This window comes from Tamandua tetradactyla, assembly GCF_023851605.1.
Source record: "Tamandua tetradactyla isolate mTamTet1 chromosome 22 unlocalized genomic scaffold, mTamTet1.pri SUPER_22_unloc_2, whole genome shotgun sequence".
In the NCBI taxonomy this organism is placed as follows: domain Eukaryota; kingdom Metazoa; phylum Chordata; class Mammalia; order Pilosa; family Myrmecophagidae; genus Tamandua; species Tamandua tetradactyla.
The window spans coordinates 1,764,229-1,778,787 of NW_027518252.1; the positions used below are offsets into that span (position 1 = coordinate 1,764,229).

The 14,559-nt window shown below is 44.8% G+C and overlaps 1 protein-coding gene across 2 annotated transcripts in view; it reads left to right on the plus strand.

Annotated features, from left to right (window-relative positions):
- Positions 1-14,559, plus strand: part of LOC143672955 (cadherin-4-like) — a 233,701-nt gene that overhangs the window by 133,114 nt on the left and 86,028 nt on the right. The window lies entirely within an intron of this gene.

The following is a 14,559-nucleotide window of genomic DNA, read 5'->3' on the forward strand; positions in this document are numbered from 1 at the left end:
TTGTATAGAATAAAGTCCTTAGAAGATAGGAATGGAAAAAAGTAGTTATTTCAAAAATAAAAGTTAATATCTTTGAAAAAAAAAGAAGAACAATATTTAGCACCAGACCTTTTAATAAAATATGTGTGAGAGAATAATTCTTCTAAAACATTCTGTATCTACAAAAATCTACATGTGGGAGAACTTGAATTATTCTCTAATAGATTTTATTACATAGCAGTTAAGAATTTTTCTGAGACACGTCTAGTCAAAGCATCAATTTTGGGTAACAAAGCACCAGAGAGAAAGGAACTTATTGAAAATTGACATTGTTCCTTCTTTTGTGAATCCTTCATCTGCAGCTTAGCAATCACTTTCCTCTGGGAGGTAAAGCTTTTTAAGCTGGAGCTGCTGGGGTGGGTAGCATTCTGTGCATGTCTAATAAATTAGCCACAAAGAGGTGAGTGTCTTGGGGAGCCGCATTTTCTGTGGGGATCCCCCATGGCAGAATGCTATGTTCTGGGGACATGGAGGTGCAGAGAGACCACCCAGGCAGCCTGCTGGGAATGGGGGTGCAGTGGGCACAGGCTGGGGGGCTCATGAGCAGGAGGTTGGGGGCACAGGGGGTGGGGAGGCCCAGCCCAGGCCCAGTGCCCATTACTTTCACAGGACCAGACACTGCCCACTCAGGGCTGAGGCACAGCAGAGAGTCACCTCAGCCTCATCTGGAGCGATTACACAGTGCCCTTCGTGTGCCCACTGTGGCTCTGCAACTAGCTGTGCACGGGGGAAGGGAAGCCCCTGGCTGTTGGAGCTCATGCACAAAAAGGGAATTGGGGTCTGGACCCCCAGGGCTCCTTAGGGAGCCCACATTCTCCAGCAAAGCATAAGGGGGTGGCCCAGCTCACCCTGGAAGGTGGCCACGTATACCCCAGGAAGGATGTGTAGCCAGGCCAGGGCTCTGCTGTGGGAACAGCCATTTCAGAGACTGAACAGAAGTCAAAGGTGGGAGTGAGTGAGCCTTGGAGGCCCTGCAAGAGGTGGAGGGGGGCTGCATTCCTGGAATGGCTGCCCACAAAGTAAAGCCACAAGGGACGTCTCCCCAGCTTTTTATCATGAATGTTTTCAAGCTTCCAGAAAAGCAGAGTGAATTGAATAATAAACATCCGTGTACCCACCATGTGAATTCCTCAATTAGCATTTTGCTTTGCTGGCTTTATCACATAGCTCTCCATGTATTCATCCCTCTATCCATTTATTTTTTCATATATTTCAAAATAAAGTGCAGATGCCAATATACTTCACCCAGTGTGCATGCATCTCATTAAAGGGAGTTCAATATTTGTTAACATTTTTGAGGCAAAATTTTATAAAGAGAGCAGAGCACACATTTTAAGTGTATGGTCTCTGGAGTTTTGGCAGATGTGCATGTATCTGTGTAACAAACTCTAACCGAGATATAGACTGTTCTTATCATTCCAGAAAGTTCCCTCGTGCCCTTTCCCAGTCAATCCCTGTCTCCACTCCCCTGTGTCCAGCTTCAAAGCAAACACTGTTCTGGTATTTTTCATTACAGTTAGTTTTACCTGTCCTAGAACTTTTCTGCAAGGCACCATTCACTCAGCACGTTTCAAGATTTGTACATATTGGTGTGTTTTTTGGCAGTTTCCCTTTTCTGGATACACCACAGATGGGGCTCAGTGTTGTCTTCAGTTTCCACCTGTGGAAAGGCTGTTGGCAGTTTGGGGCAGTTCTAAATGAAGCTGAATGCATAGGCTTGTACAAGCCTTGTTGTGGGCAGGTGGTCTTGTTTTCCATGACAACAAGCTTTACCTCCATGCCTAAGTTCCTTTATGCTTCCTAGTTGCATGGTCTGTACTTTCCCATCTTTTTACTTTCCACCTCTCTCAGCCAGACCCCATCCAGGAGACCCGGCCACCTTGCCTGCTGCCATCCACACCATGTCATTCTGTTAGGACCCCTGGTTTGTGCAAGGCTGCAGTGGTGCTGAGGGACCCTGGGCCAGGGCCTGTGGGGGTCACCGGGACTGGAGCTGAACACCGATGACTCACCTTTGGCCCTCATTTCTCATCCACAGATTGTGGTGGACAGTTCTAGGTGCCCCAGGGGAAAGGAGAACCAGACGGAGAGAGCCCTCAGGGCACTACAGAGGGCAGCAGGCATTGGGCCGCTGGGCCATGGCAATAATTATTCATTTGCTGCTTTTCTCATTATGGTGGCCACATCCAGTGGCATGGGGTCAGTCCCTTCCCATGGGAGCATCCCCAGCTGAGGGGGGACACCCTAGCCCAGGGGCCCCTCTGGGCTTCAGCAGGGCCTGGCATCAGGAATTTGTTTACATTACTGTTTTTGTCAAATAGTGAACATATTATAAGTCGTGCTTGTGCCACGTCCTCTTTTTCCTCCCTGGTTTGACATGGTTCCCTGGAAGGAAAGGTGGTGGCAAGGCCTTCAATGCCCCAAAAGAGGACGAGGCATAAAATAGTGTAATAGAAAAATACCGGGATTAACGACACTAATTGTGTGTTTCTTGTTGCTGGTTGTGCTCCAAGCATTATATCAAAACGAATCAGAAAGCATAAATTTTGTATTAAGTACTGGAAAAAATGATACAAATTGTACAAATTGCAAAACTTTGTTAATGACTGGGAAAAATTAAGTTGGGATACCCCATAAGCAAGTCATGCTGCAGATGCAGCAGGCAGACTTGCTTTTAGAACAAGTCACAGAAAAGTACCCCATAGAGAGTAAACACTTACAATTAAAAAACCCTGCATTGAGCCATCCTAGAAATTTACTTCCCACCGCGCAAGGACCACCTAATGTGAAATATAAAATTGGAGACAGATGGTGGGAACCCCCTAAAGGAGCTAATGTTAATGGGAAAAGATTCCCTGACCCTCCATTACCATACACAGGAGTTTACAATGAAGATGGCCATAGAATTGTAAATGTCAATGGTAGGCACGTTAGATTTAACTCTTTATCATTTATAGAAAAACTTAGAAGAGCAAGCCCCCCTTGGTGTCTTTTTGGGGCCTAAAACAAAACGAGATCTTTTACAACAATTAGTAAAATCACAGTTAAAATGGAGTTTAACATGCTGCCCCTGGTTCAGGGAACCTGTACAAAAACTTCAAGAGGAAATAAAAGAATTAGAAAAACTGATACCTATCACCACCCAATCTCCCCCACCACGGCGCCGGTCCATTGCTATGAAACAATAAAAACTCTAAGTAGACAATGTAACCTTTTAATCAAAACAAGCTAACCTTTAACCAGATTAAAATAGGTCTTGACATATAGCCTCACCTGTAGAATAATAGGAACAGAAAGTCTAAACTCAGAAAACTGCAAACACAATGTCTGCGGTTTAAGCCAATATCTTGCTGCTATTGAAATCTTATGTAAATGATCCTAAGAAAATCAGAACGTGTACTTTTGCTTTGCTTCCATGAACCTGTAACCTTACCTAAAATATAAGCCATGACACAACCATGATCCTGTGATACCTGTTTTTTTTTGCCAAGAATAAGGGTATAAAATCAGTTAAGCAAAAATAAATTTAAGCGACTCTTCTCAGAGCACTCTGAGCTGTCTCTTGGTGTTCTTCTCACGCTGACGACCCTCCACACCTTCAGGCCCATTCCCTCTGCTGCGGCTGGACCATGGCATGCTTGGAAATGGAAATTAAAATTGTAATAGGATAAACAGTAGAAGGAAGGAAGGACAGGCACGAAGGAGGGCTCTTTGAGGATAATTACAAATTATAAAGCTACTACTCACACTCACTTTTGGAATCGCAGAGTGAATTAAAATGCCTATCTGGGAGCAGTGCACACAGAAACTGCACCTTCAGATTCTGCACCAGCCGAGTGCACAGAAGTGCGTGTGCAGGGCTCGGCACAGCGGCAACGGCCTTGCCTGGGCTTTGGGCTCTAGCCCCGGTTGCCTCGGACAGACTTAAGCAACACTGTGTATATATTTGCTGATATGGAAAACACACAGAGGTGAGGAGTGGCTGCATTCTGCAGTTTGTGCTCTTTCCCCTCAAGACCCGGGGAGAAAATGCCCTTGGCATCATCCTGGAATTGGCCCATCATCAAATGACTTTATAATGAAGAGCTGGCTCCTGGCAGTGCCTCTGTGCATGAGGCAGAGGGGTTTTCTGTAAATGTTCATCTTTAATCTTTATAAATCATGTTCTCTTGACATTGGAAGTATTCATCCCACAGCCCCATGGCCTGGCATCTGCTCAGCCATGTAGGTGCCAAGACTCAGAGCCCTGGGTTGCCCATGTGGGCCTTGTGGAGACGGCAGTGCAGGCTCCTGTGTTTCATGTTCCCGGGCATTTAACTGCCTCTGTCCAGGTGTGCTGAGCACCTGGGCAGACTTGGGCTCTCCAGGAAGCATGTGATCTCCCCCATCAGCAGCAGCAGCAGCGGGGGTCTCTGGAGAACCTCACATGATGGAGAAAGAAGGGACTTTCTTCTCCTGTAGATGTTTCATCAATGAGAACAAGGACCGTGACTTTCTGGAACCTTGGCCTGTCCCATCTGCCTGTGTGCTGAGCGGTGGGAAATCCAGGGGAGGGATATGGTGCCAGAGCTCTGGGCTGAGCCACCTCCCCTAGCTGAGGCTTGGGGTTCAGGCTCCAGGCAACAGAGGTAACACATTAGCATATCTGGCTTCTGCACCACAGGGCAGTCTGATAGGAAAAGATTGTCAGGGAGAGAGAGACCAGCAAGCCCTGTCCTACCTCTGAATGCCATGCCTCACTGGTATTTACTGACCACCTGTTCAGCCATTGGGACCCCAGTTAGGGGGTAGTTTTTTGGATGGATCGTGCTGTGGGCAGAGGCCTGGCATGGGGCTCAGGAGAGGGCAGTCACCACCTGGGCGCTTTCAGCCTTGGAGAATGCAAACCCTTTGCACCTGGTTTTTGGTGCTCAGAGCTACAGGGCCCAGGGGCCCAGGGCTGCCAGGAGTTGCAGGGTGAGCTTGGGCAGGAGGTGTGCTGTGCAGAATGCTGGGGATCACTGCAGTTGCCCTGTGGTACTGCTGTCAGACAGGACAGGTAGCTGGCAGCCACAGCACTAAGCTCAACAAATGCGGCTCCTTTCTTCTCTCTTCTCTAAGTAAGTGACTCACTGCTAAAGTGGGATGGCATGTCCTTGTCCTCCCTGTGTAACTGGGAGAGCTCATGCTCCACCCCAGCTCCTCTAAGGCTGTGGCATGAAGGCCTAGGGTAAAGTAAAATGTTCCTGCCGGGTCTCCCTGTCATGTGCATGCTTGGCTGCATTCACCAGCCACCAGTCATGTTCCCAGAACTTTCTTGTTCACACTTGTGCAAATGAAGTGCTGTGGGGCAGAATGAGAGCACTAAGCAGGGCATCAGGTAAAAAGGCAATTGATGTGGACTACCAAAATTTGAGAAACTGACATAGAAAATGATTAAGCTCTCTGGCTCTCCAGAATGCACCAGGCCCAGATGAGATCCAGCACAGAATCTCAATGTAAACCTCAAAACCTGCTCTCACTGTGAGCTGTTTTCCTTATCTTAGCAGCTAGACCTCGTTTTCCTGAGTATAATTTGGAAGTCTCCATTTACAAATCTTTAGCATTTCTAGGAGTCTGTTTTCTGCTCTTCCAGAGCTACCTTTGGGTTTGCTTCTGGCCAGGCTGAGGTACTTTTTGTTTGCATCATTGATTCAGCAGTGTTTTGGGTTAAAGCAAATGTTAAAAACAGATAGCTAGAGCTTTGTATCAGCTTATTGGATGGGGCCTTTGGGATGCAGCATCCTCTTTCTGTGGTTAAGAGGTGTCCCTTGCACCTGTGCTGTCATGTTCTACTCTCTAACTTGACATGTGTGCTCACCTGTGCTGATGTTGTTGTAAAAGAAGCCAGACCAGGCCAGTTGGTATGCTCACATGTGGTGATGCACATTCACATTGCTCACATATGCCTGCCTCATGCCAGGAAGGGTGTGGCAGAGAGGGGCACAGTTAAAAAAAAAAGGAAAACAAAAGACAAGAGAATCCACATCTGGGGAAGCCTGGTGTGGTGTAGAAATGCATAAGGGTGAAGCAGCCATCACCCCACAAGCTGTGGGGTTTCTAAGCACTATTGCCAGGCTTCACACTTGGCCACGAGCTTTCTGGCATCTGAAGAGTAAAGGGAAAGATAATCAAAGTGCTTCCAGATATTAGAGGAAAGCATTCTTTCTTTGTTTTCCTGGCAGTAAGTAGTCTTACCAGAACTGACTTATAAAAGAATTATTCCATCTTGGGTCTCTTCTCTCAGGGTACATAATAGCCAAATAGACAAATAGTAATGTTTCTAAAGATAATGTGTTGGAGAGTTCTGTCTGCTTGTACTGGGCCATTTTCTTCAATAAAGCAATAGGAATAACACTGAGTTATAACTCATTGAAAGCATTGACCCTATATAAGTCTTCTTTGAACAGTTTGGTTTGATCCAAGGGAGAACCTAGAATACTTGGAAAAACTGACACAGCATAAATAACTGAACAGTCCTCCCTGGAAAACCTTGATGAGAGTTGGATGGGAGGCACCTGGCAGCATCTTCTCTCACTTGACAAGGCTGACTGCAAATGTTCCGAGATGTTTCTTGTGAGTGCATCACCTTGCTTTAAGGCACTGAGCACATGTGCTCAGGTTGAGGCCCTTTGGGAAAAGTTAGAAACTCAACGGAGACCAGAGTAGCAGGGCATCCATCCGTTGTCCCAGGCAGATGTGGACCAGGTTCTGGACTCATACTCCAGAGTGCAGAGCTGACTGCCAGGAGGAAGGACTTTCTCTAAAATAAGGAGAAGAAATTAAAAAGAGGCGAGGGAAATAAAGTGATCAACTAGTGTTATGGAGACAAATGTGAATGTTCTTTTGAACATGTAACCTGGGCGTTTTTCTCAATGAGTGCTCTGGTGGGGATGGTGCCACTGGAGGAGGTGAAACTTCTAGATGTTCCACATGTCTGGGTGGCATTGATCCCTTGCCCAGAATCCTACCTTGTGTGAAGGGCATGGGCCATAATTTTGCCATGAATTCAGGATGTGGCACTTGGCCATAGAGTAACTGAATCCAGGAGCTAGTGAGATATTGCCTCGGTGAGCTGGGGTAATTCTGCTGTATCCTTGGCTCGCTGTCATGCTTGGCAGTGATTCTGGGGGTAGAGTGGGGCTGGGCTTGTGTGTCAGTTCCCTGTGTATGGCCATTAACTCCTGCAGGGAAAGGGGCTTTGCCAAATAAGTGCTGTCTGTATCTTGCGCACCCAGAGAGAGAGAAGTCTGCTGTGGACATTGCTGCTGCTTGGGTGTCAGGGGGCACACCCCTTCCCGGGGCCCTTCTGGGCTGCAGCAGCTTTTCACAACCTTGTGCTCTCAGAACTGGAAAGCACAAGGCTTTCCCATATTCACAAACATTTGAAAAGGTGATCGAGCCCCCCATGTCTGAGAGGCCCCCTGCACCCCAGGAGACAGCCTGCACATGGCACCTCTGGGGCTGGGGCATGTGGAGTCTCTCTGGGATGCCCAAGGTTGACATTAGTGGTTTCCTTGCTCAACAGGTCCCATCCCATAGTCAGACTTTAGACCTTCTACTTTTCCCACTCCCTGCAGAGATGCATTGACTGCCAGTGTCATCCTTGGAATTGGTCCCTTAAACATTGTCTTGAGAGGCTTCCTACACCTGGGTTATTTGTGGTGACATCCTGAGCCTTCTCTTATTTTAACTCCATGGTTCTCAATGGGGAAGACTCAGCCCCCCAGGAGACAGTGGCAATGTCTGGGGACATTTTAGGTTGTCACCATTTGGGAAGGGGTGTGCAGCTGGCACCTGGTGGGTCGAAGCCAGGGGTGCTGCAATGGACAGGACAGCCCCACAACAGAGAAGGATGAGGCCCCATATGTCAGCAGGGCTAAGTTTGAGAAACTTCACTTTATACAATGCCTGAAACTTTAAAAATTATTGCTATTGACAGTACATAGGCATCACCTTCAGGAATTCCAACACTGACAGATGAAGCTGACAGTGTGCAAAGCCCTCTACTCTGCCTCACCTCCATGTAACCATTTCAACCTCAACTCTGAGATGTGCAATTGTTGCTTTCCCTTTGTAAATGGGGAAACAGAGGCCCAGAGAGATTAAGTAACTGTCCAAGATCTCATAATTGGCAATGACAGTGCTTTCTGTTCTGTCCCGACTGTGAACTGGGATGCGTCTCTTTGCTGCATTTTCTCACCCCACAAAGAGTAGGGCTGGGGGGACCCATGTAGGACAAAGAACCAGCTTTTCCCAAGTTCAGCCCCGAGGGCTGCTTTTCAGGTGAATGTGGAGCATGGCAGCCAGCCCCTCCCATAAGTGACCGGCCTGTGTGTGGACACCGCCACAGCTGTGGCACCTCGCCACAGGTGAATCTGACCAATGACCTAAATTGGCACCAGAAACGCAATCCTGTGGGGTCCCTCCTGAAGGTGATGGGTGGCCCCTTCCCCTAGATCTCAGAGCAGAGTCAGCCTAAATACAGGGCTGTCATTGCTTGCCACCCAGAGCACTCTCAGCACTCTCCCCAGCTCCTCCCTGAGAGCTTGATTTAGGAGACCCACCCGAATTAACAGGGAGAATAAAAGAGATGAAACAACAAGGGCAGGTCATCCAAAGACTTCTGAATGCAGAGGAAGGTGTTTCTCTTTCATTATGCAGCTCAGCATTCATTGTTTCACTTTTTAATATTTTGTCGGAGATGTAAGACTTGAAGCTATTTTTTCCTGTGGAAATTACATTTAAATTTCCATCTGTGTTCGTTCACATCTTGAAAGGAAGGTTTGTGGTGTGAGGCATAACTGGGCAGCTTCAATTCAGTGTGGGGCCACCTGAAGTGTACAGCAAGGTAGCATTCGAGAAGAGCTAGATGGAGAGAATAGTGTGGGGGTGAAGAAAGTAGCACCATCATGGCCTGTGACATTTTTCTACTGGACTGTCTAAAGGGTGCTGCAACAATGACAAGGGTTACAGTATCATTCCCAGCTCTTGCAGCAGTGTTGGTGCTCCAGGCTATCACAGTTTGAAATCCAATCAATAGAAATGTCATGTGAAGCTGAGGGAGTAAAAGACCTTCTCCATTTTTTGTCTTTGCTTCTTGTGGTTCCAAGTGGAGAAATTCCCACTGTGCCCAAGAGGGTCCAGTCTTCGACTTTGGGGTGCACATTTGGCTCCCACAGGAGTGACCTCATTGCCTTCATGTGTTTATGAGGGTCTGTGCCTGAGACTGTGGGGCACAAGGGAGGCTGTTCTGTTTCCACATCTCCAGTGTTTGGCATCATATCTGCCACAGGTATCATACCTGGCACAGGTTAGGTGCTCAGAGAATGTTGGTTGAAAAGAGAAGAGAGGGAAAGAGTGAGCAGATGGTGACATCTCCACTTGCTTTTCAGAAGCTAAGAGTCCAATGTGTGTTTGGGGAGTCGAGTCATCACATCTGCTTGTGTTGATCAATTGTCCTAAGGTATCCCAGATCCACACAGTGTTTACAGTGTTTATTCAGATTTCCATGTTGATAACAAGGGGTGGGGGGAATCTATTCATACATTAAGAAAGAAATTCAGATGCAGGAGACTCTGGAGATGGCATTCAAAACGTGAAACTTGAATTAGACAAATGCAATTAAAGTATCATAATATAATCTCATGCTGCATGGGATTTTTTTGATAGCCATTTCTTCCCTTAAGAATTCAGACTGTGAATAACAGAAGAAAAAAACAGTGACTTTATCATTAAAGTATTTGCAGAGATTGTAGAAGGGAGTAAACAGACGGTGACATGTTTTGATGTATCTTTTCCAAAATTATGTTATGCAACTTGCACATTTGGGGAAGAATGGAGAAGCTCATGCATCTTATTTCATATGCGGTGCAAGCAAGGAAAAAACTCCTGACAATTCTCTGTCCTTATTAAAATCCAATTACAGTAATATCTCAGACTAAAACTTGGACCATTATGAATGCAATATAAATGTTTAAACAGCACCACTGCATATGATAGTTCTTCCATTTGCATTTCTTAACATGGGTGATCTGGTTCTCAATTGGAGAAGAATTTCTGGGGTCTATTTGGTGAAGGGAATTTGAAAGAACCAGCTGCTAAGTACATTAAATTGTATCTACATTATTTATTTTTCTTCCTTCCTTAATGATAGGGCCTCCATTTTGCAGTATAGCAAGTCATGCTCCATGACTTAGGCTGAATTGCATCAGAAAATTGATTTAACAAGTATTTATATGGCACCTAGTCAGTGCAAAAACTTTTGATCTGATTGACACAAACTTGGCCCAACCTGGAAAAGTTGGAGAGTGAGAAAGGCCCACCGAGACCTGTATGTTGTGATGATTCAAGATGCCTGGGAAGGAGCTGACCAGGGAGGAAGGAGGTGCTAGAAAGAGTCAAAATGTTTCAGAAAGAAATTGTAGTCCCTGTGGGCCAGGAGGCTGAGGATGCACAAACAGCTGTAAGCAAAGATAAGAAAAGGTCAGAGCCCCTTCCTGGATGGGAAGGGTGGGGGCCTCTGGAAGAGCTCATTTAATTTGACTCAAAAGGAATTTTGCTACCTTGGTCTTTCCTATATTGCAACGTGGGTGAATATGCCCCGTTTTGAGTGTTTAGGGTGTTTTAATTTCCTAAGTGTGTTGGCAACAGGTTGGGCAAATTTTTCAGAGAATATATTCTTTTCAGTCAGTTTCAACAACTACAAATAAATATATCCTCACACACTTCTGCAGACATTTACAAATATATACACTTTCTCTAAGGTGGTTTTTGTAGAAGCTGAAATGGCTCAGCACTAGGTCTAATCAGGAGGCTGTCAAGCAGCGTGGGGCAGTCTTGATGATCTGCAGGGGCCTCAGACAGTAGGGCTCCAATGTTGCACCTCTAATGGAGCACTGTGGGATTCCCTCCCATTCTCAGCCAGGAGGAAGACTCCCTCCAACTCAAAAGAATCCCCTTTCCCTAAGGCCCTGGTGACCTCTCTGTCCAAACACTGGGCGTGAAAGTGTCAAAGGGGAAGACATTGGTTTTGTAGCCCTTGTGGCTGCCAGATACCCTCACCACTTCCACTCGCACTACATTGGCCAGGAAGATCACCCCAGAACACTGCCTGGAAGAAAGTATCCTTCTCGGGGGCAGGGAGGGTGATCTGCTCCCCAACAATTGTCTGCCCCTGTGAAGGGGAGCATCATTGTTCAGTAGTCAATAATAAGCCTGGCCACAGAGGTTGTACTTTCATTACCCCTGGGCCACAGATGAGGAGACAGAAGGTCGAAGAGGTTGGCTAACTTTTCCAAACACACATGGCTGTGCATTTCCAGAGTCTCTATGTGTCTCCCTTCTGCCCACTCTTCTGTCCAGGTGGTTTTCTTCTAGCCTTCCAGAAGTTCCCAATGGCCATGAGAAAATCCAAACAGAAATCTTTTCCTTCTCTTTCAAGGTATAAAAATGGACCATTTAGCTTCTCTACTAAATGAGCACCTAGAGAGTTTACTTTGAACTAAAGGAGGCAAAGCCCTTTCCCAACACAGGTCAGCATGGTCGGAGGTCCCACAGGCTCCCCTCAGCACAACCCCTCCCATCCCTGTACCGGAAACCTCACCGTCCTCCAGGCTTTGTCTCCTGACTATGATTTCAACTTTTTAAAAGGTTAAATAAAGACCACTTATCCAGTTGCTTTGCTTTTCTAACATTAGGGTGAACAATGATTTATTCCATGAGTCTTAGATATGATATGAATGATGGAGAGAGTGGTTTCAGTTTCATTATTTCATTTGTCATATTTCAGAACTTTCTAACTATAGCTTTATTTAAAAAAAAATCCTACAGTCTTACATCAAGAAAAAAAGGTTCCTGTCAAAATCAAATGACATGTCACTTTTAACAAGCAGCTGAAAAATTAACAAATGTAACATTCTAATCTAATTATGTTCTTTCTGAAAGCTCTTAGAAAATTGATTCAAATTTGATTTGTCAAGTGCTCCACCACCAAGGCAGTGATGATAAGGTGACAGGAACTCATTCAGGGGCCAATCCAGGTTCCAGAGGGTTTGTTTGGCCTTTGTGGGATCTCAAAACCTTTGGAATGGCTTGTTACCATTTTAAAACTTTCCAGAGAGAAGTGGACTAAGTCTGCCCTTGTGGGTTGTCACCAGAGATTCACAGCCATGCAGCCAGCACTCCAGACCTTCAAAGAATACCTGCAAATATAGCCTCTGATGTTCTTTCCATAAGAGCTTTATTTATATATTTTTAAACTTTGTACTAGAGAAGTTATTGGCTTACAGGACAATCATGAAGAAAATAGTTTCTTTACCCCTCCCTGCCCCAAACACAGCCACTTCACTATTTTACTGTTTTTCACTATTATTAACACTTTGCATTAGTGTGGTACCTTTAGTGCAATTCATAATACAACTTTATTATCTAATACTGTGAGCTATAGTCCATGTTTTACATTGAGTCACTATTTGTGTTGTACAGTCCTGTGGTTTTGTTTTATAATTTGTGTTTCAGAGACATACATTCAACCTAAAATTAACCCTTTTAATCACATTCAAATATATGATTCAGTGGTATCAATTACATTGACAGTGTTGAGCTACCATCATCTCTATTACCAAACTTTTCCATCACCCCAAACAGAAACTCTGTACCAGTTAAGGATTCACTCCTATTTTAATTTGCAAATGCTGTCAACACACAACAGAAATGGGTTGGCTTTTATAAAGGGAATTTATTCAGTTTCAAGTTTACAGTTTGAAGGCATCCAGAGAAAGATACCTTGACTCAAGAAAGGCTGATCTTGGAAAGCATGTGGCTGGCATTTGCTGGTCATTTGGCTTCTGGTTTCAAAGTCCCTGGGGGTGTTTTCTTTCTGCATCTCTGAACTCTCTGTGTCATCTCCCAGCTGACACAAATTGGTTCCCTCTTAAAGGACTCCAGTAAGTGACCCACCTTGAATAGGTGGAGACACATCTATGTGGAAACCATCTAATCAAATGTTATCACCCACAATTGGGTGGGTCACATCTCCATGGCAGCAACTTCACCAGAAAGAGCCCACCCAACAACATTGAAACAGAATTTTAAAACAAGGCTTTTCTGGGGTTATGCAACAGTTTCAAACCAGTACACCCCATTCCCTTGCCTTGCTTAATCCCCTGGTTGCCTACAGTCTAGTCTCTGTATAAATTTCTTATTCTGATTATTTCATGTCAGTGCAACCATATTTGTCCTTTCGTGTCTGATCTATTTCATTCAACATGATGTCTTCAAGGTACATCCATGCTGTCATGTGTTTTAGAATTTCATTCTTTTCTACAGCTTAGTAATATTCCATTGTACATGTCTACCACATCAGTTGATGGACACTTGGGTTGCTTCTGTTTGACAGTTGTGAATAATGCTATGAACTTTGGTGTGCTAATATCTGAGCTCCTCCTTTCAAATTATTTTCAGTATATAGCCAGAAATAAGATTGCCAGGTCACTTAGTAGTTCTGTACTTCATTTTCTGAGAAATAGCCAAACTGTTTCTCCCCCAGGTGGCTGCACCATTTTACATTCCCACCCACAATGAACGCATGTCCCTATTTCTCCACATCCTCTCTAACCCTTGTTATTTTCTGGTATTCTTTAATAGTAACCACTCTAATGAGTATGAAATGATATCTCATTGTGGTCTGAATTGCATTTCCCTAGCAGCTAATGATGTTGATCACGTTTGCATGTGTTTACTGGCCATTTGTACACCTTCTCTGAAGAAATGTCCATTGAGTTCTTTATATATTGGGGATATTAAACATGTATCAGACATATAATTTCTGTTTGGCTTTTTTAAAATTTCTACCTTTTATGGAGTTTCTCATAATTTTCATTCATTGCTTTCTTGATAGCCTTTAGGTCTCTATGTCTTCTTTTCTCTCCTTGAGCATACTGAAGATCATGGTTTAAGGTCTGTCCAGGATATCTAAGGTCTGATCTTCTTCATTGATGGCTTGTGAATTTTTACCTTCTTCCTTCTGATGGGCCATCATTTCCTATTTCTTTTTCTGTCTCATGATCTTTTGTTGCACACTGTTAGTTTTAATATTTTAGTTTATTAAGTCTGGGATTTAGTCCCTGGCATTTCTTTTCCTTAAGTTTGTATCCAGCTAGTGATATGACTAACAAAACTAAACACACCAACACAAATAAAAACACTTTCACAGTCTTTGCAAGTTGGCTCTGCACTGGCTGATGCTCTTCGGTCTATCAAGAAGATCAGCTCTGGGGAAAATCAAGTGTGAGGTCCTCTCCGTCTTTTCTGATTTTGCTTCTTGTCATGGACTGGGGCTCGCTCACAACCTTAAAAATTTCCGTTTAAAGAAATCTGAATGTCCCCACCCCGCTCCATACAAAGCAGACTTCCCCTCCTCCAAAGGGCCCTATTGCATGTCTTAAAGCCAATGATTCTTTGTCCCAGATTCCCTTGTCTTAACTGTTTTTTACACTGCTT